The 23656-nt window shown below is 40.5% G+C and overlaps 1 pseudogene; it reads left to right on the top strand.

The window, feature by feature from the left end:
• Positions 1-23656, top strand: part of LOC127651584 (nuclear factor 1 X-type-like) — a 117507-nt pseudogene that overhangs the window by 82506 nt on the left and 11345 nt on the right.

Raw genomic sequence — 23656 nt, 5'->3', positions numbered from 1 at the left:
ACAAGTTTTAACATTAATATTATTGTAAGTGCTTTTATAAAATTATAAGCTTCACATTTCTGACTTTTAAACCTTTAAAAATGGTACCCTATTCACTTCCAAGAGCCTCACTATAACCTCAGTTTTTGCCTTTTTATAAAGAAAAGGAGGAACGAGTCGAAATTTTATTGTGTTTCAAATGTCTTAATCTACAAATGCTGTCAATTGAGCTTAACTTGTATTAAACCCGGAATATTCCTTTAAATTTATGTATTAAAAAAATATGCCTTCATGAATGTCAAAAATACATCTGAAAATCAAGTTCAGGGGCAAATATTGTTCAATTCTGACACTGACTGTAAGGCGGCAGGACATTTTACTTTTTCTCTTCCTGTTATTTTCAATAATGATCTCATTACCGCAACACAGTTCTTTTTCTTACATTCTTACCGCAATTTTGTATAATTTTTTTTAATTGAGCAAAAATCAAAGGGAGTATTAATATGATGTGTAAATAAATGCTTAAACATTTATATAATATATCATTTTGTCACATTGTGGTAATGAGATTAGAATTGTATTCACGTTATGGAGAATCGGGGGGCAAAATGTACGTAAATGTCATGAAAATGTCACGCTGTAAAAAAGGGAAAAGGTACTAAAAATAGGCTTCACTTTCTTAATGCAAAATGTAATTTTTTATTTGTATATTTTGATTTGGATGTAAAACAGGACCAGGACATTTTCTCGACAGGTTTTGTGGGAATCACCCGTCTTATGTCAATTTGGCTGTTTTTCATCTTGCACAAGATAAACAGCATGAATGGCAGTTCTGGAGGTTGGTTGTAGATGAGCACCCCCTCTTTCATTGGCCCCTGTATTTGCTTAGCTCTGGGATTGGATAAAAGGGCCACAGCGCACCACATACTAGCATGTTAGGTTCACTGGCTCCGTGACTGAGGGTCAAAGTGTGTGTGTGTCCATGTATTCTGTGTGTAGTTCTGTTTGTTCTCCTCCTCTATTAGTTGTCTATTCACTCTCTTCTTTGTCTAGATGTATGTTCTGTACTCCTCTCTTCTCTTCCCTTGGCAACGGATCCGTCTGCCTTCCCCCACCTTATTCTCTCTCCCAGATTTTTTGGCAGAACCTCCTGTTCCCAGACCTCCTTCAGGCTCTCTCTCGCCTTCTCTTTCTCTTTCTCTCTCGCTTTTGTATCACTTTCTTTCTCTTTCTATGGCACAAAGTAGCATTTTTAAGTCACATGATCAGTTTGGTGGCTGTCTGTAGCACTAACCAAACATTGTCAAACACAGACTAGAAGAAAATGTAAGTGGTGATTGCCCATGTAAAACTCCCCACCACGATGCTAGGGGTGGTGTGTGTGGTTGCTATGGGGCGGCTCATGTGCTCTATGTTTTTAGCACAATAAATATGAATAATAAATATGCTTTTATGTGCAAATTTGCAATGTCAACATGTACTAGAAAAAGTTGGGGAACAGGCTCCATATGTTATATTAAAAGTTAACGTATGCAAAGGGTGTGTGTGTGTGTGTGTGTGTGTGTGTGTGTGTGTGTGTTTGATTTTTATACCTTGTATCCTGGGCAGCGTTAAGCACACTGATCTATTGTGAAGCCTGTTTAACAGTCACATCCTGTCTGGGTCATGGGATATTCTGAGGACACACACACATGCATCCTGCTGTATCTTGGCAGATAAAATATTAGATAGTAAGTCCAGTAAGTTTCATACTGTGTTTTTATCACATTTATAGAGTGTTTATGACATCATCAAATTGGCTTTGTGGTTTGATCGTTATGGATGTCACTCCCCACACAGTGATTATTCTATAGCATGAATACAAACGTTCATGTTTATATTTATCCACACTGAAAGGTGATGTTTGTGGGTGTGAAATAATACACCCGTGATTGCCCCAAACAGGTCCAAATCACATCACCTGCTTCCTCCAGAGCTCTGGGACTCTTTCACTCCTGCCTTTTCATGCCTGACTTCCCTCCCTGCCTCGAGCAGCCCCCTTCTGGTGAAAACCTGAATAGACATTACATAGCTACAATGAGTGAATCATGTCCAGATAACATTTCATCTTTTATTGAGAAGAAATAAAGACATTAGTATATCATATTTTGTCAATAAATAATCTTTATTAGCTAGTCTGGTAACGTTTACCTTTGAGTGTGTGAAATATAACCCAGACATGTTCACGGTTTGACAGGTTATCAGACTTCCCTGTGAGTCTGATAGAATTGTTTTAATTTTTTTATAAAACCACATAAAGGCCTGCTGAAATCTCATGGAGTACAATAGACATGAATAGAATAGAATAGAACATAAACTACATATAGGCCTGCTGAAATCTAATGGAGTACAATAGACATGAATAGAATAGAAATGAATAGAAAATAAACTACATATAGGTCTTCTGAAATCTAATAGAGTACAATAGACATGAATAGAATAGAATAGAAAATAAACTACATATAGGCCTTCTGAAATCTAATGGAGTACAATAGACATGAATAGAATAGAATAGAAAATAAACTACATATAAGCCTGCTGAAATCTAATGGAGTACAATAGACATGAATAGAATAGAATAGAAAATAAACTACATATAAGCCTTCTGAAATCTAATGGAGTACAATAGACATGAATAGAATAGAAAAGAATAGAAAGGAAACTACATATAAGCCTGCTGAAATCTAATGGAGTACAATAGACATGAATAGAATAGAATAGAATAGAAAAGAATAGAAAGGAAACTACATATAGGCCTTCTGAAATGTAATGGAGTTCAATAGACATGAATAGAAAAGATTAGAATATAATAGAATAGAAAATAAAATAAACTACATATAGGCCTGCTGAAATCTAATGAAATAGAAAAGAAACCGCATATAGGCCTCCTGAAAACTAATAGAATATAATAGAAACTTCATGTAAGCCTGCTAAAAGGTAATAGAATCTAATAGAATAGAAACCACATATAGGCCTGCTGAAAATCTATAATCTATATATAGAATAGATTATAGGAACTACATAAGACTGCTATAAACAAATAGAATGGAAAAGAATAACTACATATATGCAAACAAAATCTACTTATTGGCCTCTTAAGAACCAATAGAATAAAATGGAATAGTATAGAATATATTCTACATGTATCCTAAATATAGGACTACTGGGGAAATAAAAAAGAATAATATAGAAACTACTTATAGACCTGTTGAAAACCGATCCATCTGTATTCAATGTAATTAAATCTATCAATGTTGTTTATTATATCAGCATTTATTTCATTATTGATATATAGTTTGATTATTCAGACTTCTCAATTGCTCTGTCTTTTTATATATCCATCTCTCTCTCTCTCTCTCTTTCTCTCTTTATGGAAGAGGGCCTTCGGGTACTTTGAAACCTGTTGTGCCCATGTAATATAAAGCTTGTTAAATGCCCAAATCACATCTGATCTCTAGCAGGGTTTAATGCACCGGTATATGTCTTATGTCCATTTATGTCAGCACAGAGATGGAGGATTGGATTTATGTGTGAAAGATGCATTTTCTCTTGTCTATCTGCCTGTCTGTCTCTCTCTCTGTCTCTCGGTTCTCTCTGTGTGCACATGTGTGTATTGTGTGTTGGCAGACTCTGGCTGCAGACGGGCACACAGATGGGTGACAGGCTGTGCTGAAACCACTCACACACACCTGCTCCTTCATACACAAACGTACACTCACACACATGCATACGTTCAAAAATGTACACTGAAAAACAGCTTGCCTGTAATGAAATAAGCATTGTAACCTCTCCGAAATTAAAGTCCCCTGATGAATGCACCGTGAGCTGCTCCCTAAACTCTTCATATGTAAGTGTAGACAGATGTTTGTCTAAGTGACTATAACTCTAGCACAGCCATAATCCAATCCAATAGCCCAACACTGTACATACAGATGTCCTCAAGCTATGAGATATTTCTTGTCATGACACTGAGCTGAGGATGAGAAATAAATAATTAGAGCTGTGAGAAAGACGGGAGAATGATGAGTATTGGCTGATAAATGAGTGTGGAGAGCGGCGGAGGGGATTAGGTGCTTTGGAACACTTTAAGAGCATTATGGATTAAAAAAAGGTCAGAATGTTTAGCAACATAATGCTAAACCTCTTAAGCGAAAACCAACTGCATGCTGATAAACAGCGTAGGGGGGAGGGGGGGCCTTTGTGTGGACTTAAAGGGAAAGATTAAAATGTTGTCATCATTTACTCACCACCATTACTTCTGTGAAACATTTTTTTTAAATATCCTGGCTTTTCTTTTAGATATAATGAAAGTAAATGGGGATGAGTCTCATCGAGAGAGAGGACCAACTGCTCTCATCTGTATTAAGGCTCTACCGATGACAAAGAATGCACATGTAGAAAAAGCAAAATAGTCTCTTATAACAGTTCTCCGATTTAGGTTTAGTTAAATATTATTTCCCTCTGTGTCTGGAGTACAAGCACAAAATTGTCTAGGTTACTGTTGTAACCCCCATTCCCTGATGGAGGGAATGAGATGTGTCGATGTAGTGACACTAGGGGTCGCCCTTGGGAGCCCCAAACACCTCTGATGTTTGAGGCCAATGAAAATTGGCGAGTGGAATTTGCATGCCACTCTCTTGGACATACAGGTATAAAAGGAGCTGGTGTGCAACCACTCATTCAGATTTATGCTGAGGAGCCGAGACAGGGTCCCTGCGATCACAGCAGGTAGTTCAGTGCTGTGGCAGGAGGGACACAATGTCTCGTTCCCTCCATCAGGGAACGGGGGTTACAACAGTAAACTAGACGTTCCCCATCTGTCACTCACTTGACACTAGGGGTCCCTATACGAAATGCCACAACCAGCTATGTTAAGTGGAACGGTGTTGCAGGTGCAGGCAGGCCACTGCGTGCCAAGTAACAAGTGCACCGACCCAATTGTAACCTTCCCAATGCCCCGTGCACGTTTTATGGACCCTCGCCCCCCGAAAGCATAAAAGGGGTGGTCAGACGTGCCCACAATGGGAACAGGCCGCACCAGCTGGTTCGCCTGTGCCTCGTCCCTGAAAAAGAAGGCCCTTCCTCAGGGGAATTTGCAAGGGAGGGGCTGTTGCGAGGAGTGTGAGTTCCGAGAACCGCATATTTGCGTAGACCCCGGGGCCAGCTGTGTGCCAGTGCGTCCGTTTCGAGGGGGGCCTTGGTCAGGGAACACCACTGTGGGCAATGTGAGTTGGTGCCACACCGAATCGACTCCAAATCAGCCGGACCACTTGGGGGTGGAGCCTCCACTCTCCCCTGAGCGTCACCTGCCACGTCCGCAGTGCGTTTGAGTTCGCCGGAGATGTGAGTGCATCTTGAGCCGCAGCAATACCGCGAGAAACATGAGGCAGTTGATGTGCCAGCGCAGACGAGGGCCTGTTTATGAACCTGCGGCTTCATGCCCATTGCAAACGGCGCCCCAGCCCGACTTGGAGGCGTCTGTCATGACGACCACTCGCCTGGAGACCTGCTCTAGGGGGACCCCTGCCAATAGAAATTCCAGGTCCATCCAAGGGCTGAACAAGTGGTGTCAGATTGGTGTGATGCGACACCATCTGGGAACTCGAGTCTGAAGGCAGTGCTGAAGAGGTCTCATATGCATCAACCCGAGGGCCATGACCGCCGCAGAGGATGCCATATGCCCCAGAAGCACCTGAAATTGCTTTTAGCTCAGTCGACAGCATTTGTGGCATAACGTTTAATATCACAAAAGTTTATTTTGATGCATCTCTCCATTCACTTGCATTCTAAGTGCCTCACTGTAACCTCGATTTATGCTTCTTTCTTTTTTTTTTTAAAGAAAAGGAGGGATGAGTCCAAATAATTAGTTGTTATCAACATTATGCCTCATATGCTGTCAATTGAGATTAACTTGAACTGCTTTCAACATCATTTATGTATATATTTCACCAGTAAAAAAGAAAAAGAAAAATCACACTGGAAACTCCCTCTCTTACTCTCATTCTCACACTTACTGTCATTCATTCTCACTTTGATTACAGACTTGTAATCTCACACTCACTCTTATTGTATTTCTGTTACTGTCTTCCTTCTAAAAAAAGACCAGTGGCCTATGTTGGATGTTAACCACAACTGGCCAGCTCAAACTTTTTCACCCGCAAGACCACCTTGCCAATTTCACTAGCTAAGATTGGTTTAGCTAACCATGGCTATGCTGGTCAGCCAGCTAAACCACCACCAAACCAGCACTAAATGGCATAAACCAGCCTGGACCAAAATGCAAATCCTGGTCTTCAGACTGGTGTAAGCTGGTCTCTTTAGCAGGGGTTTGCTCACACTCTTAGCATCAATCAGCTCAAACATCAGTGGGATGCTGTATGTAAATGTCTGTGTGCTATTTGAAGTATAACCTACACATTTAATGGGTTTGGGCCTGTGTTTATCCTGTATGTATATATGTGTCGTCAGCTAGCAGGAATGTGTGTGCTCCGCCAATACTAAGATGGCTGCCAAAGACTAAAATGGCTGCCAGGATTCAAGAAAAAGAGAGACACAGAGAGAGACAGAGATGGAGACAACACGCTAAACAGAAACAATAGGGACTTTGTCTCTGTCTTTCTCCTGTTTTTAGTGTTTAGACTGCTGCTGTTTTGTTTGTGTGACTGTATTGGTCCTAATCTCTACACACACTATCAAATAGTTCTGGCAAGAGCCAGTGTGTTCCCTTATCACCTACAGCCGACAGATAAACGCCTACACAAACACACACACACCGATACACAGCCCGCCAACCTAATCTTTATAAACTGTGCTGATAACACACAATCACACACACTCTTTCATCCATATACCCAGATATGAACTCCTCATGTTTCGTTTTCTCTCGGGTCACATTTGTGCATATTTTTGACATTGTGCCTTTCTAAACATCATTGATCATTGATTTGATGACATTTAAATGCATATTTCTGTTTTCTGTTTATGTAGAATCTGGACAATCAGACAATTCCAGTCAACAAGGAGACTACAGACATCAAGCCGCCTCCAAACGGTGAGGAAAGATCACACAGAATGTATTTAACATTGACTGAATTTCTGTTTACGTGGGTCGTCTTAATAGATTAGGTGTACATGTGTACAATATTTCATTATATAGAGACAAAACGGTGTTCTTGATGCATGATCTGCTGTGCTGTGGTACTGGCCTCTCTAAATATGCTTTATGCACAGAGTCCAGATTCCAGCTGAGTGAAGAATATGTTTTCATTCTCTACAGGACATCTGAGTTTTCAGGACTGCTTTGTGACTTCAGGGGTCTGGAACGTAGGCGAGCTAGTACGAGTGTCTCAGAGTAAGTAACACACACTAGTGTTTCCTGCGCCACACCTCAATCGACAACGGTGTGTAGTTAAATATACACATACGTATCTGGCCCAGAGTTTGAGTGATTTGTTGTAAAATAAAAAAAAATAAAAATTATCATTTAAAAAAAAATCCCCAAACAAAACATATGTATTGTTATTGTTCATAAAGTTGTTGGGGCTAATTTTGTGTGCAAACATGCATGAAACCACTCATTTAGTGTAGATTAAATGAATGTTCTGGGTTCATTACAAGTATAGCTTAAATAACAGTATTTGTGTCATAAGGTGGATTATCAAAAAAAAAATTGCATTTACAATGTCTACAGTATTTTAGCATTTATCTACTGGCCCCATTCACTTCCATTGTAAGTGGTACAATGGAAGTGAATGGGGCCAGTTGATAAATGCTAAAATACTCAATGTATCAAAAGTACTGGCACAATATGTAAACATTATATGCCTTGAAATTATTTTAGTGTGATAAAACCGCTAACTAACCATATCTGTGTACATTAATATCCAATATTACAACTTCGTTGGCATGACGACGTAATCCTATATTCCCGGTATTGGATATAACTACACAGGTAAGCCTTGTAAGTGATTTAATCACACTAAAATCATGTGAACATGTATAATGTTTATGCTTTATGGCTTTTAACCATTCACCATTTCTAGACTGGCCCCATTCACTTCCATTGTAAGTGCCATACAGTACTACAGTATAACCGCAATGTTTGTTTCTTTCTTTTTAATAAACGAGGAGTAAGTCAAAACATTTGTGGTAATAGACGATATGCAACAAATTCTGTCAATTGAGCTTAACTTGTTAACCCAGAACATTCCTTCAATTTGTGATTTCTCTCAATCTCTCAATTTGATTTTTACATTTCATATTTTTTACTGCAATAAAATGTTAAGTTGCTCTCTTTTGCAGCACCGGTTGCAACAGCGTCAGGTCCTAATTTCTCACTTGCAGATCTTGAAAGTCCTGGTTATTACAACATCAACCAAGTAGCACTCGGCAGACGTTCACTTGCTTCTCCTCCATCTGCAAGGTAAACACACACACGCACACACACACACTCATTCACAAATGTTATTTTATATGTCATCATCTTTCTGTTCGAGTCTCTCTGATCTGTCTTACTCTCCTTTTTGTCCAACCTCCTTTCTGTCTCTCTTTTTCTCGTTTCCTCTTTCTCTGTCGTTCATCTCTTGTTAGGTCTGAGGTGGAGCTGTATGGCAGTCTTCCACGGAGGTACTTAGTCTGTCACTGACTTCTGTATCTCTGCACTTTTTCTGTGGTCCTGTCTATCTGTCTAGAGTAATCTATTGTTGGTTAACCTCTCTCTCTCTCATTCTTTCTGTAGCTCTAATAAGCGTAAGTCTATAGATGACAGTGAAATGGAGAGCCCAGTCGATGACGTCTTCTACTCCAGTCGTTCGCCAGCTGGCACCAGCTCCCAGAACAGTGGTTGGCCTAATGATGTTGATGCAGGTGAGCTCACACACCCACACACACACACACACACACACACACACACACACACACACACACACACGCACACAGATACACCTTTTCCACTGCTATGGTGCAAATATTTTTTATCAATTAAGTGTACGCATTTCATTGTATTTTTTTTGTTTGTTAAGTTGTTAATCTTCTAAAAGCATTTTTTAAATACGAACTTGATACATCCACGTTTCCTCTGACTTGAGAGCCGAGTGGCGATGTTACTGACTACACTACTACATACAGTACAGTGCCCACAAACAAACATGGCACATCGCTGTCTTTGTTTCATCTTTTAGTCTTTTCTCCCCAATTTGGAATGCCCAATTCCCAATGAGCTCTAAGTCATCGTGGCGGTGTAGTGACTCGCCTCAATCCAGGTGGCGGAGGACGAATCTCAGTTGCCTCCGGGTCTGAGACGTCAGTCTGCGCATCTTATCACGTGGCTTGTTGAGCGTGTTACGGCGGAGACCTAGTGCTTGTGGAGGCTTCACGCTACTCTCCGCGGCATCCATGCACAACTCGCCACGTGCCCCGTCGAGAGTGGGAACCACATTATAGTGACTACGAGGAAGTTAACCGAACGTAACTTTACCCACCCCCCATTGGTTGCTTTGGAAGCCTGACTGGAGTCACTCAGCACGCCCTGGATTTAAACTCATGACTCCAGGTGTGGTACTCGGCATCAATACTCTCTGAGCTACACAAGCTCCCAAGGATGCATTCTTGTGTTTTCAAAAAACCAAGATGGGGCCCAACAGAATGGAACAAAACAGGCTTCCTCAGATAATTTTTTTTTTTTTTTTAAAGTTGGACTGGAATTACTAATCATGGCATTATGTTGGTATAACATTAATGTTGAACTATTTAAAATTTGACGCTCATGTCGGAGTGTCTTCTATGGCGGTTATGCAAAATGCCGCTGCTTGGTAGGGAATGCACACAGCAGTCAGAGGTTGCACCCCAAATAATCATCCTATTACAGTCATTATATTATTTTTATCCTTTATTAGTAATGTTTGCTCTATTTTTGCATTAAGCTGCCTTTTTCTCACATTCTTGGATGAGAACGCTCTTATGCGCATAAACTACCATTACTTTGGACATCTTTGTAAATAAAAAGTCAAACGATATTTCAAAATGTACTGAATCCATTTTCATTATTAAAATCCATATTCAAGATAAAATTGTAAGAATATCACATATTTTGCTTATACCATCCATGCCTACTTGCATGCCACCTAACGGGTTTAAGGGGCCCACATGCGTAATGGGCCAGATTGGGCACTGCCACTGTGTGGGTGGAAAAGGGGTAATACACACTATGTATGTGACCTCAACACAGTGTTTACACCCTCTCTCTCTCTCTCTCTCTCTCTCTCTCTCTCTTTCTCTCTCATTTCAATAATTCCCTTCTCCAGTTGCAGTGCAGCACCATTTGTCAAGTGTTCAAGAACGGAAGATAAAACATGAGAATGATGGGGTGCAGTTTCCATACCATGGTTAGAATACACTCTACACACGCTTACACACTCAAACACTCAAAAAAATTTGTAATTATGATGTAATGTACGTTCAAGTGAATTTGGGTAAAATGGAAGAATTGGATAGTTAAAATTGCTTTCTCAAATTTTCACTTCCGAGCAAATGCAGGAAGCTTTTTAGTGTTATGGGATGTGCATTCAGTGTGTAATTGATGCTTTATCTGTGTATTTATCATTTTTGTGCTGACAAAGAGATTGCTAGGCAATATACTGTAGGGATATGTAGCCTGTCACCTCATACATCGGCTATACGTGTATAAAATGTCTGCCAAGCTCTTCTTCAATTAAAACACATAAAACGCTTACAAACACACACAAACAACAATGTAGAAGCAAACATTGAGCAAATGTTCAACACAGGTGCGCCTTCTGTCCATGCATTTACCCCATACACACATATATATATATATACACACATACACACTCAATCTGTGTTCTGGTCCCAGATGGTGCTTCCGTGTGTCTACAGTAGTAGGAGACATCTGCTCTGTGTTTGTGTGTGAATGTCATAATCAGAAAGCATTGCTCTCTCCATTACAATCCATTGAACATTTTTAAAGCTGTGTATCTTTTTATCCCAGCTTAAAGAAATGTCCTTTAATATGCTGAGATAATTATAAGTAATCCATTTGTAGGTTAATGTTCCTGACAAATGTTAACACTGAGGCTTTTCAAAGAGGTCATTTCTTTTGAAGCATTTTGGGGTTCCCCATCTGAGGTCCTCTTATAATGTTAGTCAAGGTTTTTTTTTCTTTTTTTTTTTTTTCTATCCAGTGTGGCACTACTAGATTCCTTAAAGTAATTTTTCTATCCACACTGACTTTGTGTTGTGTCAATGAAAAATGTTCAATCACAGCCAATCAGAACTTATCTGATGTTCACACTGGCGGCCAAAAGTTTGGAATAATGTCCAGATTTTGCTGTTGCGGAAGGAAATTGGTACTTTAATTCACCAAAGTGGCATTCAACTGATCACAAAGTATATTCAGGACATTACTGATGTAAATAACAGCAACATCACTATTTGACAAAAGTCATTTTTGATCAAATCTAGACAGCAGCATCACTCCAACACCTTATCCTCGAGTAATCATGCTAAACTGATCATTTGGTGCAAGAAAATCACTTGCCATTATATCAAACACAGCTGAGAGATATTTGGATCATTAAATGAATCTGAACATTGTGTTTGTGTTTGTTTTTGAGGTGCCACAGTGTGCAATAGACTGGCATGTCTTAAGGTCAATATTAGGTCAAAAATAGCAAAAAAGAAACTTTCTCTAGAAACTCATCAGTCAATCATTGTTTTGAGGAGTGAAGGCTATATAATGCTTAAAACTGGCAAAAAACTGAAGATTTGATACAAAGGTGTAACTACAGTCTTCAAAGATAAAGCACAACTGTCTCTAACAAGGACAGAAAGAGATGTGGAAGACCAGATGTGCAACTAAACAAGAGGATAAGTACATCAGAGACTCTAGTTTGAGAAATAGACACCTCACATGTCCTCCGCTGACAGCTTCATTGAATTCTACCCGCTCAACACCAGTTTCATGTACAACAGTAAAGAGAAGACTCAGGAGGTCTTATGGGAAGAACTGCAAAGAAACAGACACTTTTGAAACAGAAAAACAAAAAGAAAAGGTTCGAGTGGGCAAAGAAACACAGACATTGCACAACAGATCATTGGAAAAGAGTGTTATGGATCTGAACCCCATTGAGCTTTTGTGGGATCAGCTAGACTGTAAGATGTGTGAGAAGTGCCCGATGAGACAGACACATCTATGGCAAGAGCTACAGGAAGTGTGGGGTGAATGGTCACCTGAGTATCTGGACAAAATGACCGCTAGAATGCCAAAGATCTGCAAATCTGTCATTGTGATCAGTTGAATGCCAATTTGGTGAATAAAGGTACCAAGTTCTTTCCATAAGAGCAAAATCTGGACATTATTTCAAAGTTTTGGCCTCCAGTGCATGTTTAAGCAATATTACATTGCACAAGAGTGTGTTGTTCCATATATCGGCAAATGCAGTTGAACAAACAAGTGAATAATATTAAATCATTTACAGTCCAGACAATAGTTGGCCGGCTAGTTGATGCATTTGTTCTCCGCCAGCGAAAATATTTCCAAAAGAAGTCAAGACATCAAGCTCAACTTACTCTCTACGCTGCTCTCATTGCTCTTTTCTGAACTAGCAGAGTTTCGTTCATAAACAAATCAGTGTTTTTCAACCATCTTTAACGTAATCCAAATGTGAGTGGTGGTGTAGTGGTCTAATACACATAACTGGTAATCTGGTAGCTGGTTCGATCCCCACAGCCACCACCATTGTGTCCTTGAGTAAGGCACTTAACTCCAGGTTGCTCCGGGGGTGATTGTCCCTGTAATAAGGGCTCTGTAAGTCGCTTTGGATGAAAGCATCTGCCAAATGCATAAATGCAAATGCTCTTGTTCTTATTCTTCCAGAATTGAACAACAGTTTGAATGACTCAACCATAAAATAAAAGACATTTGTTTATCGCCAACTACTGGCATAAATATGCAATTTCCAGAAATGGGCACTGAACGAATCAGGAAAATCAAAATAAACAAAATCCCCACCACTATTTGGAAACCATGAGCATTGAGAAGCAGATCCATACAAACAAAGTAAATAAAGTGTCCCAGTGCTATTGGACTGCGTATCAGCACTCTTGGGATTTTGGACCAATGAGATTTAACTGTGGGCTAGAGACCTATCGTGATGCTACATGGCTAACCCCTTAATTCATACAGAGCCAATTCGCCAAATACTCAAAACTGAAGACTTTATTTTCCATAGATGTTTATACAAACATTAGAATACATTTCAATAGTGCATCAAACTCTTTCATTCCAAAATAACCAAGAGGCGAGAATTTGTTGTGTGCATGTGTGGTTGTACAAATATATGTGTTGGTTTGTGATAAATATACATATACAGACTTAACACATTCACTCACACACACACACACACACACACACACACACACACACACACACACACATACACATACACAAATGTTCTCTCTTGCATCCATACACACAGTGTGTGAGCACATGCAAAAACAAATGCACTCAAAAGTAGACTGAAAAGGGGGAATTAAGCTGAAATGGGATTTAATGCTTTGTAATGCAGAGGAAAAAAATAGCATCAAACTGAAGTGAAGTTTAAGTGTGTGTGTGTGTGTGTGTGTGTGTGTGTGTGTGCGCACGTGTACGAGGAAAACTGAGCAATGGATGCCAGCAACTGTGTATGTGTTTTCTTTGGTCATCTGCCAGTTATGAGCAATCCCTGCTCTGTTATCACTTTCCTCGCAATTTCTCACCTTTTCATGTTATTTTCATCACTCTGTCTCTCTTTCATCTTTCTGGTGATGGATTGAACCAGTTGAGGTGTTGCTAAATTAACATCATTATAGAACACTTACAGAAGACTGGGGATGGGCGGAACGACGTTATATACCGTGTGACAGTAGAAATGTGTCGTTCGGGAGATACATCTGCACGGCTATTATTGGGCAGGACTGCTTTACGTCATTTACGACTGAGAGAAACAAAGATGCATGAGATCATTTCACACAAGAAACCTATTAAAGTTCAGCAATCCTACCCATAAGCCCTTGCACTTGAATAATTTGAGCATGTTTGTTTGGTCAACAAGAACGCATGTGGGCATTTAATTAGTTGTTATTAAGAATTCATAGAGATCAGTGTAAATAGTTTTGTGTAACGTCACCGTTAGGATGATTGGTGTTCCACAATTGGTCAACTTGGATCCTGTTCAATCCATGTAATGTTTCCTTGTATGCAATGCTGTAGTGCAGTTTTACAGTGTGCGCTCTGCTTTGGGATCGAGATTAATGCCTGACATCCATTATTATTATTTTATAGAACCAATCAAATTGAGTAGAAACAGATATATAAATATTCATTTGAAAGAACTTGCTTTTAGTTTTATATATATAATTGTTTTGGGGAATTTTCTCCCCAATTTTGAATGCCCAATTTCCAATGCGCTTTAAGTCCTCGTGGTGGCGAAATGACTCGCCTCAATCCAAGTGGCTGAGGACGAATCTCAAATGCCTCCGCGTCTGAGACCGTCAATCCGCGCATCTTATCATGTGGCCTATTGAGCGCGTTACCGTGGAGACGTAGCACGTGTGAAGGCTTCACGCTATTTTCCGCAGCATCCATGCACAAGTCAACACACGCCCCACCGAGAGCGAGAACCACATTATAGCGACTACAAGAAGGTTAGACCATGTGACTCTACCCTCCCTAGCAACCGGGCCAATTTGGTTGCTTAAGAGACCAGGCTGGAGTCACTCAACACGCCCTGGATTCAAACTCGTAGGGGTGTGAGAAAAGAGTTTAGCTGTTTATGGTCACTCTATTAATATTATATTCATTTGATTTGCTGGCACAGGTGTGCATACATTGGCTTTTTTACTACAACTAAAAGTATGGCTCATCCAATCAGATTTTTAAGTTTTAAAATAATTTTCATTTTACTACTTTTGTTTTTAACTTAAGCGTTAAAGTACTTGAAGCTTTTTTGCATCAGTCAAGTTCTAAATAGAATGAAAAAATACGCTGAAGTACATTTTTAAATTCAAAAGTAACATTTTGTTTCATTATACAAAAATGCACCTAACCACATGGTTATGGAATATATAAAAAAAAATTCTGTTTTAAAAAAAAAAACATTCAAAATCCATCCAGCTAAATTAACTATATTGTGATACATGTCGATACTGTTCTAAAAAATTACTATAAAAATATCATAAAAGATTTCGGTCAATCCACCCACCCCCTACAGAAGATATGTTTTCAGTCAATCCATTTGTAAGCAGTACTGGTATAAAAATCACATGATTCTGAACTGTCAGTGACTAAGAAGAAAAGACAGCCGATTACCTCAAGACAAGTAAACATGATCATTAAGTTTAGTCTCTAGACATATATGGAGTTGTATGTTAGGTTAAGCTAGCCAGCGAGTGTCGAGAAGTGTTTGACTGGTGTGTTGTTGTTGTTGACGTGTGGTTTCTGGCAGGGCTGTCCTCTCCTGGGTCTCTAAAGAAGCCAGCGGGAAAATTCGATTTCAGCGCCCTGTCAGCACAGACGAGGTCCCCCCGAATGGCCTTCACACACCACCCGCTGCCCATGCTGGCAGGCGTGAGACCAGGTGAGACAGACACACTCCAGCAGGGAGAGAGAGAGAGAGAGAGAGAGAGAGAGAGAGAGAGAGAGACCAGAGGGGGAAAGGAGGGATTTATAGCAAAGAGATGTGATGCCATAGCCTAGGCCCACTCTGGCACCACACTAGTCCAAAATTGCCCTCAATGGAATCTGATTGGTTGAAAACAGTGGCGAGTCATTAATGAGGCCTCTGATTGGCTGGGCAGAGAGACAGAGAGTGAGGAGTGCCAAATACTGCCATAGTTTATGAACATCACCATCCATCCATGTACCCTCTCTTGTATATATTTTTCTCTCCTCTCTAATCATCATTTCATCAACACCTTCCTCCTCCATCTCTCCAGCATAAAAGTTTTTGTATGTTTTCCCATCTCTTTGTAAATTAGGGTGATTCTTACGAAACCTGTCAAGAAAGTGTCCAGGTCCTAGTTTACTTCCTTATCAAAAAATAAATACATTTGGCATATAGAAAATAAAGCCTATTTTTTTTTTTTTGTGACATTATTTTAATGACAGATATGCATGTTTTACCCCTAAATAACATTGTACAACAGCATCTTTTTACTTTAATACATGTAATGCGTGTTATGGTAGCAACACAACAATAGGAACAATAAAGTAACATGCTTTGATGCATTAATGTAATGAGAACTGGGTTGTAAAAGTGTCCTTAAAATAATGTCACAATGCAAAAAAATCTTAACGGTCTTAAATATAGGCTTCATTTTCTTTATGCAAAATATCATTTCATTTATTGGGGGGTTGATTTTGAATGGGACATTTCCTCGACTGGTTACTTCTTTTAGAATTCACCTTATTCACAAAAGGCGGAAACAAAGAATTTAGATTAAAAAAGACATTTTCTAGTGATTATGCCAGAAATAATTCACCAAAGATGATCAAATGAATGAGAAAAGCATTATATCTCATCATACTCTCACCGAGCACTTTGTTAGGAACACTATGTTCCTAATAAAGTGCCCAACGTGGTCTTCTGCTGTTGTAGCTCATTCGCCTCGAGGTTCGACATGTTGTGCATTCAGAGGTGCTATTCTGCTCACTACAATTGTACAGAGTAATTATCTGAGTTACCATAGCCTTTCTGTCTGCTCCAACCAGTCTGGCCATTCTCCCTTGACCTCTCTCATCAACAAGGTGTTTCCGTCCGCAGAACTGCTGCTCACTGAGTAAATTCTAGAGACTGTTGTGTGTGACAATCCCATGAGATCAGCAGTTACAGAAATGCTCAAACCGGCCCGCCTGGCACCAACAATCATGCCACGGTCAAAATCGCTGAGATCAAATGTTTTCTCCATTCTGATGGTTGATATGAATATTAACTGTAGCTGAATTGCACTGCTGCCACACGATTGAGTGATTAGTTAATCGCATGAATAAGTAGGTGTACAGGTGTTCCTAATAAATTGGTCGGTGAGTGTATATCCAGATGCACCGTTTAGTCGAGTGCATTTTCCACATTTAAAAGAGTTATTAAGTGCATTAAGGTGCCTAGATCTCAGTGGTGGAGCGATTCTGCTGTACAGTCTCAGTAAAGATGGCCAGACTCTGGTAGTCTGCTGCATCCTCCTCAATCTAGGATTCAGATCCGACCTGCAAGATGGGAAAAAGCGCTATGCAAATTGACAAAAAAAAAAAGTTTTGGCAACTTATTTGCTCATTTCCTTTAGTGGATCAGGTGCAAAATCAAAACAGTGCTATCAGCAGGTGCTTTTTTTTTTGTGAATTCCTCCCTCAGTTTCTGTTTTCTTTCATATATGGAAATAGTTGCTGTGAGGTTGCCAGGACACCTGTTTGCAGGGCAGTTTGAGGAACGCTCATCCAACAGTCAGAGAATCTACGTTTTCGATTCGCTACAAACATGCTCATTTCGTTTGCAAATTAAGACTCACTGGTGAATCATCAGAGACTATTTGCAGCTCAAGATTGAGAGAAAGAGGAAGAGGAAGACAGGGGAACAGAACCAGGAGAAGCCACACGTTTAGGAACGCTTAGAAAGCCTCAGATGCATGACCGAGAGAGTCTTATAAAAATGGCATGTTTCAGTCACTGTGTATTTCAAATTAGCCTGCTAAAAATGTTGCTTGTTATTCAGACAAGATGTCATTCATATTGGCTCAAGACAAAATGTTATGGAGTGAGAGAGGAGTGTATGTGGTGGGAAGGGGGGGGGGGTTGCTCTTATCGGTTCCTCCTTGGCAAGCACATTCGGAGCGGTACAAATCCCCTCAGTAAAATTATAATATTCCACGACATTAAGTCCGCGGTCTTGCAGGCCGCTTGAAACATCTCCATTCCCACCCAAAGTAGACCGATTCAAAGTTCCCTCCCTTGTTCCTGACATTCCCCAATGTCCCAGATGTTTAATCCCATCCGAGGGTTCTGCAAAAAGAGCAGAATTGCTATCCTTTCGGGTCCGGCTACAGCTGGCGAGCCCAAATCAAGTAAAGGTCAGCGAGAGCGGCGGCTTTAAATGGATTATACGTGCATGTGATTATGGAAGTTTTTCTCCGGCAGACGTTTCTGGTTATAATGTTTATGTAGAGCGAAGACGGTGGAAAAAGCAAGGCTTGCGTTAGGCAGGGGGAGAGTGAGGAATGCGTGCGCATGAGAGACGACGGTCTCGCTGCAGTTTCTAATGCGTTTCATAAGTTATGGATGGATGTTGGCCGCTGTTGTGAAAGAGATACTGTGGTTTGCTTTTGTGAGTGATGAATAACTCTCGTGGAGATTGAGAAGATACCGTTTTAGTGTGTGTATGAGGGCGTATACGAGTGCATTTGCGTGTATGTGTGTTTGTTGGCACCCCATAGCGTCTGGCTCCTGCCCAGTACCTAATGAGATTAAGAAGGACTGACAAAGAAAGAGAGAAGAAAATGAGGGAGTTAGAGATGGATGGAGAGACAGAGAGGGATGAAAAAGAGGATGGATGACATGCTGTTTTAAGGAATCGTTGACATAGAAGTAAAAATTGTTTTCAACATGCACTCACCCCATGACGTTCCAAGCCCATATTGTTTTCTTTCGTCTGTGAAACACAAAAGGAGATCTTTGGCAGAATGTCCAAGCTTCTATTTCCCATTAAAGTAAATGGGGAGGGATGCTGTCTAGCTCAGAAGTGGCACCATGAAAGTGTCATAAAAGTAGTCCATATGACTCATTTGCTATATTCCAAGTGTGTAATCACATTTGAGTGCTCTGGCGGAGGGGAATATTCCTTTAAGGATCAGACAATATTCTAAAAGAGAGAAATGTAGATTTATATGAACAGACAGACATGCATATGTGCATATCGCACACACGTCCCTCATTTCCTCTCTCTGTCTCTCTTTTTCTCAGGAAGTCCTCGTGCCTCAGCCTCTGCCCTTCATTTTCCTGCCCCCTCTATCATCCAGCAGTCCAGTCCATATTTCACCCACCCCACCATCCGCTACCACCACCATCAGGACCCGCTCAAAGAGTTCGTCCAGTTCGTCTGTGCTGACGGCTCTGGGCAGCCGGGGGCACAGGTAACACACAAACACACCATCATCATCATCATCATCGTCGTGATTCACACAGCACCAATAGATGGGACACACCAGTGTTTCCTGCACAGTTCAGGACAGAAAACTGGGTGCAGCAAAATAATATATTGACAATAAATAGTCAACAAAACTTTCTATTGCTTTGTTTTTGCTGGCTGCATGCAAAAACAAAGATACAGTGCAACGTGTTGTCTAATTTGCACATGAGTTGCTCGATTGATGAATGAGATTGAATCGAACGCAAGAGTCAACAGTCTGAATCATGGACTGAGTCAAACAGCTCACTCACTCACCGAATCTGCTCAGATAAATTGCTCTATCACTGAAGTCTGACTCAAATGTTCGTTAATAAAACTTAAATTATTCTAATTGCTGACTGTTGTTTATATGACAATAAATAGTTGTAATAAATGTGAATTTAATGATAAAAAATATATACAATAATATACGAGACATAATAATAATATATAGTAGTTTTAGTCGGGCTGTAGGTTTAATGTGGTAATTCTGTGTAATTCATTTTATAAAAATAACACGTTATAAAAATAAATGCATCAATCATGTGCCTGGACCATAATAAGGAAAATAGAGCATCTACAATCAGAGCAATTCAAGCTTGAAGTACCACTTGTTTTCAACAGGGGGCAGTAAGCGAAACTCCAGTTGATTAAATGCGATTAATTGTGAATAATTCGATTAATCAGCATATTATGTCATTAATTTGATTTAAACATTTTAATCGATTGACAGGCGATTGAGTGGACGGTTGGTGTCGTGCCCCATTCTGAAAAAGCTAAATTCTGTAGGAAACACTGGAACACACACACACACACACACACACACACACACACACACACACACACACACACACACACACACACACATATCTCTGCTAAACTCTCTCTTTCTGTTCTCTTTCTTTCACTCTAGCTCTCCATTATCTAACACACAACAGTCTGTTTTTTTTTCTTGTTTTGAGTTTGATTTCATTCCCTCATTCCTTTTAATAACTCAGAGTGTGTGTGTGTGTGTGTGTGTGTGTGTGTGTGTGTGTGTGTGTGTGTGTGTGTGTGTGTGTGTGTGTGTGTGTGAGCGTGTTTTTATCACTTTGTGTGGACCAAATGTCCCCATAAGGATAGTAATACCTGAAATTTTTGACGTTGTGAGGAAAACAGCTTATAAATCATACTAAATTATATTTTTTGAAAATGTAAAAATGCAGAAAGTTTTCCGTTAGGGGTAGTGTTAGGTTTAGGGGTAGGGTTAGGTTGGGTTAGGGGATAGAATATATAGTTTGTACAGTATAAAAACCATTATGTCTATGGAAAGTCCCCATAAAACATGGAAACACAACATGTGTGTGTGTGTGTGTGTGTGTGTGTGTGTGTGTGTGTGTGTGTTCGTGCATGCGTGTGTGTGTCCATGTGTGTCCTTGTGTGTATGCGTGTGATTGTGTGTGTATGCGTGTGATTGTGTGTGTGTGCTTGTGTATGCGTGTGCTTGTGTGTGTGTGTGTGTGCGTGCTTGCGTGTGTGTGCGTGCGTGCTTGCGTGTGTGTGCGTGCGTGCTTGCGTGTGTCTGTGTGTGCGCGCGTGTGTCCGTGTGTGTGCGCGCGTGTGTGTGTTTATGTGTGGGTGTGTCTGTGCTTGCTTGCGTGTGTGTGCGTGCGTGCTTGCGTGTGTCTGTGTGTGTGCGCGTGTGTCCGTGTGTGCGCGCGTGTGTGTGCTTATGTGTGGGTGTGTCTGTGCTTGCTTGCGTGTGTGTGTGTCCGTGTGTGTGCGTATGATTGTGTGTGTGTGTGTGTGTGTGTGTGTGTGTGGGGTGTGCATGCTTGCTTGCGTGTGTGTGTGCGCGTGCGCGTTCTTGTTTGTGAGTATTTGTGTATGTGGGTGTTTGTAACTTTCCAATTTCACCCTTAGTGTTTGTGTGTTTGCTAGGGGTGTAACAGTATATATTTCTCACGGTTTCGGTACCATAGACCGTATAAGGAGGAGGAGGACCGGCCTCTAATAGATAAATGAATGGGAGGAATCGCAACGTATAATATATGCCAGTTTTGGAAAGGATTTCCAATTCACGTAGATGGGGAGTTACAGTAAATATACAGCGGAGCTTTTTCACATTTCTGGGATTGGAATGAAGACGTAAACTATTGAAATCAAATTTGTATAGCGGTAAATGGGTTACCTTATTGAATATTAGTTTTGTTTGCTAGAGTAGCAACACAAACTGTAATAATATAAATTTGCATGAAATAATATAAGAAATGGGCAAAAAAGCTTACTGGAGGATTTGCCATTTGTAGTTTTTTTTTTTTATATACCTGTTTTTATTTTTCAACTGTTTTACCCCTAGTATTTGCACGCCCACATTTCTTTATCTGTGTGTGGGTATGTTTGCACCTCTTTCACCCCCTCACCATCTGTGTATGTGTATCTGCAGCCTAACGGGAGCGGTCAGAACAAACTGCCCGGCTCCTTCTTACTGCCACCTCCTCCTCCGGTGGCACGGCCGGTGCCGATGCCCCTCCCCCTGTCTGAGCACAAACCCAGCCACACACACCCCGAGAGTGGAGTCGGCTCCCCGGCCTCTCCCTGTAAGTGTCCGCTCGAGCACCAGACCCACCAGAGCCCTCAAAAAATGCCCCACACACCCTTTACCACTGTGCTGAAAATAACCAATCAACACAGGCTTGGCTCCTCTCTGAATGATAGAGCCGCTAGTTTTGACCATTTGTGACAAATCAGACTGTACGCAAGTACATGAACACAGACGCTTCTAGCTATGTGAGCTCAATTTTGCACATCGTTGTGTTTGCCGCAGTTCATACCGAAACACATGAGGTTTGTTAGTGCCACAACGGGATTGCGCATTTGCAATGCGTTTGCCAAGCATTCACGTCTGCGTTTGCATACTCACATAAGTATGTTTCTGGCCTTGCCCTGCTCTTCTCCCTCTGATTTCTCCTTTTTTTTCTTTTTCTCATTCTCTCCCCCTTTCATCCTGCTTTTTCATTTTCTTTTCATTTGTTTATTCGATTGCAATCAGTCACAGACTTTTGCAACCGAATGGGGATCTAGATGTAGACACATCGCTGCCTCCTATTGGCTGAAATGAACAGCAGAATCAGCCAATAATTTCCACAGCTTCCTCCTCATCTCTCTTATTTTCCTTTCTTCTATACTTCTTTCAAGAGATCAAATTCAGGGCAGCTGGCATGGACTCCAAAAGATACCCAAAACAAGCAACAAACAAATATGACGCCCCACATTCAGCGATAACCCATTTCCATTGACACATCAAGCTCAAAACCAGAAGGAAATGTGTGTAGACATGCAGGTGAATGGACCTGTTGATGTGTCTGGTCGTGTGTGAGAGCGTGCCGCGCTGGGTGGTGGTGGGTCTTTGCTTTGGGTGGGGGGCGGGGTATCGGGCTCTGTCACCAGAGCGGGTGGGCGGGCCGGAGGAGGAGCCTGGTCGAGCAAACTTCTTATTTTCCTTCTCACACATGAATGTTGTTTTTCTTCCTTCGTTTTCTCATTCATTCATTTTATATCTATTGAATGGTGTATCAGTCTCAACCTGTCGCATCCCTTCATTTTGTCACCTTCCATCTTTTGGTGCTTTCATACTCAGCAGCCTTTTTTTCAGTCTTAAACACCCGTTCACGTGTTTGCAAACACTTTCAGTCAAACAAACTCCTCTGATCTCATGGAGTCCACTGCACATAACTGCCCTGAATTTGGAATTTGATATTGTCAGTGATAACAAATTATTGCATTTTTGAAGTTTTAATTTTTTCCCTCTGAATTCTCCCTTACCGACCCCATGAGTTTAATCCACAGTTCGATCAGTGTACCTCATTTAACAAAAATTGTTATAATTTTATTATTGACAATTAAAATAAATGTTAAAAAAGAACTACAAGTAATAAAAAAAAATTTAAGATAAAAGTTCTCATTTAAAGTTTTAAAATACAAACACAGACATCAAATCTGTGAGAGCTGACAGACGTGTGTGTGTTTTTCTGTGTGTGTTTCTGTGTCAGCAGCATACCCAGCGTCAGGCTCCTCAGCTTCCAACAGGTTTGTCGGCATCGGAACACGGGACAGCAACTTTCTGAACATCCCACAGCAGACTCAGGTACATATATATACTGTATACTTTCAGTTTATAATTTTGTGTATAATAAAATCGTGCGATACGGCCCTACATCAGCACTGCTGTGATTCGGCCGTAGTTAATCACAGCAGTGCTGATGTAGGGCCATATAGCACGATTGTGAGTGTGATATTGCTTATATACAACAGTTCAATGAACATGACATTTTTTTTTAAAAAATTGGGAAAAACCGAGCACGGTCATAAAAACGCATTTGTGCATGGAACTACTTTCTTACGTGACGGATCAGAATCTGCTGTTGCTGTTTCAAAACAAATGATGTGTC

Source organism: Xyrauchen texanus, chromosome 11 (assembly GCF_025860055.1).
Source record: "Xyrauchen texanus isolate HMW12.3.18 chromosome 11, RBS_HiC_50CHRs, whole genome shotgun sequence".
NCBI lineage: Eukaryota > Metazoa > Chordata > Actinopteri > Cypriniformes > Catostomidae > Xyrauchen > Xyrauchen texanus.
Note: the sequence above shows the minus strand (reverse complement) of the source record. Positions and strands in the feature narration are given on the sequence as shown.